Genomic DNA, 4,565 nt, shown 5'->3' with positions numbered 1-4,565 from the left:
GATGCAGTGCGCTTCTGTTGGGCGTGCAGTGCCGAAGTGGTCTGCAGAATAGTTATTCTGCTAATATTAGCAGAATAGACCGTCTGTATATCAACAGAAGCGCACTGCATCATTTTGACGACGAGCACTGCAATAGAGACGAGTGAACTTCTCGTCGGAAAAAACTGCACGCGTTTATTTTTTGGTACTGTTTTCGCTCTAATTTTTTAACCGTTTATCGGAATGAGGCGTGTAATATACCATTGAAAATCTATGGATTAGGCGCAACTTCGACATGTTGAACACTTTTCGAGATTCCACACGGTTTAAGTGCAGTTTTGAAAATAGTGTGGCGGATGACGAGTGGCAGCGAGCGTTTTTCGTGTTTTTTTCTAAACCGCTTGTCGAAGCGAAGCAAATGATACACCGCTGGGTAGATATCGTCGAGGCGCATCTTTTTCATATATAAATCTTTCTCTAATTCATTACGATTTAAGAGCAGTTTCAAATTTACTAAATCGCGGAACTCTGTTTTTCAAGTTTTTTAAAATTTGCGGTATTGTTTTTGCTCCAGTTTTTGAACCGTTTGTCGAAACGAGGCGTGTTATATGCCGTTGGAAAGCTACGGACGAGGCACAACTTTCATATGTTAAAATGTTTTTGAGATTCCTTACGGTTTTTAGTTAATTTTAAAAATCGTGCGGCTGACGACGATAGGCAGCGGCGGTTTTTTGTGAATTTTTTATAAATCGCTGATCAGAATGATTCAAACGAAACACCCTTGGAAAGATATCGTGGAGGCGCAACTTTTTCATGTAGAACACTTTCGCTAATGTGTTACATTCAAGAGCAATTTTGATTTAAACGAAATGCGGACACTCTGTTTTTTCGCGACACCAAAATCGACGAAAAAATTGCATCTGACAGATGAGCGCACTTCTTCAGACAGACACCGCACTGCATCAGACAGTCAAGTGAACTTCATTATTTCTTTTGTCGGATGTAAATTTTTCTCAGCCGAGTTTTTGACATCTTTTTGTCAACATTTTTTATTACCGAGAATGGACCGCGGGGACGAGGGAAGTGAACCGCGACATATATCAAAGCTAACCGCATTACTTTTTTGTTGTTTTGCTAAAAAAATCGCACTTTCATGCTGTGTGCAAGTGAACCTCATCACTCTCAAAAGTGAACCACATCCGAGAACCAAACGCACTACACGTGTTGATGTAGTCGACTGATTTTTGAGACACACAAACAAATTGCACTTCATACATAGGTGCAATGAGCTACTACACAAATTGAAGTGAACTAAATTTTCCAATCCTCCCACATACAAAAAAATTGAATTCGAGAAAGAAAGTAAACTTTCCGTGGGGATTTCTTTTCTTTTTCTACAAGCTGAATCACTAAGTGGCTGCAGTGCACTTCTTTCCTTCTTTTTTCGTTGTTAGTCTTCTTCCGTATTAAACAATAAAGTCAAAAACATCCTTCATTGATAGTTTTTCTATTTTTGATTACGGGATGCTTCCTATGCACCTGCGCACTGCACGGGATCGTGTAGCGGACTGCGGTGACTCGCAGCTGGACATGGTACACTACCTGAAACTGCACAAGCAATGGGAATCAGTTTAGAGGAAAGAAGCAGTTTGCTAGCGGTGGGACAGAAGCAACTTGCAGTCAAGGAGGAGAAAAATGATACAAAAGTAGAGTAGCAGCTAGCTTGCGGAACCAGCGGAGGCCACGAGCAATGGATCGAAATGACCTCCATGCCGCACCACCACCCGCTACTCTGCTCCAGTAGCTACTGCTTCAACTGCTCCTCGCGGGACAAGGCACCGAACGACAACTCGCGTGATGCCTATATTTTCGTCAGCGGTGGTCGTGGATGAACCACACTAGGGGGCGCGACGCACTGCTCGCGGGGTCTGGGTGCACTGCACATTCAAAAATCCAGAAAAGAAACTCCTGCAAACCACACCGCACGACGAGGTGCACTGCACCATGCGTCGCCGGCGAACCACACTGGCTAACGGAGAGTGCCACCCGCACATTGTCGAAGTTGATGTGGAATGCACGGCAGCCACTTGTGACCCAGGCGCGCTCCAGCAACTGCACCCATGGGATCCCATCGGATGCTGTCGTGTGGAAGCGGCTGAAGGTGGGGACTGCACACGCTGTTGGCGCCACTCTCACGAGCTCCCCCGGATCCATTGAGCGCTGGTGAACTGCACTGCCTCACTGCCATCGTCACATCTTTGGAAGGCGGTACCGGAGGTGGTGGCCACGGCCGCGGATCCGGAGGATGGGGCGAACTGCACGACACACCATCGCGCATGTGGCGTGTGAGCACTGCACGCGCTACCCTGCCGGACTGCACCATCGCGCCTGTCGTACTTCACGCGCACACCCTCTGCAAACTCGGAGGCAGCTTCACCTCGCGAATGGCACAGGGGCCGGTGCTGGAGCTCCTCCTTCTCCCTGCGACCACCACAGGGTCCTCTCCAAGCGCGACAGGGAGGCGGGGGTTGGGTCTGAGTTGATTCACTACTGAATCGAGAGAAGTTTGGTGGGAGAGGGCGGCATTGTAGCGGGGATGGCCGCCGATGATAAGAAGCTTGCCAGATCCGTCCACCGCGCAGGAGGGCGGCGCTCGACTGTGGGGCAGCGGCTCGGCTGAATGCCATGCGCCGGCAAGCCTGATGGAAGCGCACGGGGCCGGGATGGCTAGATCCGGTGCGGGCAAGGCTCTGGTCGCCGATTGGGTGGCCGCGGGGGAGGATGGTGGCGTGGCGGCGCGGGTGTAGGTGGCGCATGGCGGCGCGGGGTAGGAGTGCGGTGGTGGCCGCAGGGGAGGTTGGCGGCGCGGGGGAGCAGGGGAGGTGGCGGTTCGGCGGTGCAGGGAGGGTAGCTGCGCGGCGGCGCAGCGGAGGTTCGGGATGGGAGGCGGGGTCGTGGAGAGACAGAGAGGGAGTGGGCACGAGAGGATAAGGCAGGGTTTTTATTTTAAGCGAGCAGTTCGGCTCCGTTGCTTTTGGGGTCAATTTGTAGCTACGGGTCGGCTCGGCAGTGTTACCAGAATAAGCGATTCGGTGTGCAGAATAAGACTCTTAAGGGTGTTATCATAATAGACCCATCATATATATATATGGCCGGTCTATTCTGCTAATAAGAGCAGAATAGTTATTCTGATAACACTTCTGTACTGCACGCTCAACGCAAGGGCACTGCATCCCTATCAAACGAACACTGCAATGTCACTAAAAAAACTGCATGTATTTTTTTGGCATTATTTTTGCTCCAGTTTCTAAACCGTTTGTTCGAACGAGGCATATAATATAGTTGGATAGCTATGGAAAATGCACAGCCTCGTCATGTTGAACACTTTTCGAGATTCATCGCGGTTTAAGAGCAGTTTCAAAAACAGTGCGCACATGACGGGATACAATGAGCGTATTTTCACGATTTTTTCTAAACCACACATTGGAATGAAGCAAACGATACGGCGTTGGAAAGATATTGTCGAGGCGCATATTTTTCATATCTATTATTTTCTCTAAATCGTTACAGCTTAAGAGCAGTTTTAAATTTAGTAAATCGCGGAATTCCGTTTTTTCGAATTTTTTTGCAATTTTTCTACTGTTTTCGTTCCAGTTTTTGAACCGTTTGTCGAAACGAGGCGTGTGATACGCTGTTGGAAAGCTACGGACAAGGCGTAACTTCTATATTTTGAAATGTTTTTGAGACTCCTTACGGTTTTTAGTTAATTTTGAAAATTGTGCCGCTGACGACGAGAGGCAGCGATCGTTTTTCGTGAAATTTTTTTAAACCGCTGGTCGGAATGATTTAAATGATACGTCGTTGGAAAGATATCAATGAGGCGCAACTTTTTCATGTAGAACACTCTCGCTAATTTCTTACGTTTTAAGAGCAGTTTTGAAATTACCAAAATGCAAACACACTGTTTTTTGCGACACCCAAATCGACGAGTGAACTTCATACGACAGAAAACCCCACTTTTTCCGGACGGAAAACCGCACTGCATCAGATGGTCAAGTGAACTTCATGATTTCTTTTGTCGGATGTAAATTTTCTCAGACGAGTTTTTGTTGTTTTCTTTCTCAATTTTTTTTATATATGAGTGGACCGCAGAGACGAGGGCAAGTGAACCATGGCATATATCGAAGTGAACGACATTACTCTCTTGTTGTTTCGCTAATTTTTTCGCACTTTTATGTTGAGTACGGATGAACATCATCACTTTGAAAAGTGAACCACATCCGAGGATCAAACGCACTACAGATGTTACATTTGATATAGTGAACCACAAAGGAATTTTATAGCGAACCACGTGAGAGAACAAAGTGAGCTTCAAAACATACATATCTATTCATTATTTTTACACAGCCACACACACATACATATACACAAAATCAACTGTCACCAGCTGAATAGGACTTGAGGACTAGTCGAGCTGCGTGAGACAACAAAGTGAGCTTCAAAGCATACTCACCTATCTTATAGTTTGACACCTGGAGACATAGTGAGCTGCATAAAAAATCAAGCGTTTCATTTTTCTGCAGTTG

Source organism: Triticum dicoccoides, chromosome 7B, assembly GCF_002162155.2.
Source record: "Triticum dicoccoides isolate Atlit2015 ecotype Zavitan chromosome 7B, WEW_v2.0, whole genome shotgun sequence".
In the NCBI taxonomy this organism is placed as follows: Eukaryota; Viridiplantae; Streptophyta; class Magnoliopsida; order Poales; family Poaceae; genus Triticum; species Triticum dicoccoides.
The sequence above is the reverse complement of the archived record's forward strand: the minus strand, read 5'-3'. Positions refer to the sequence as shown.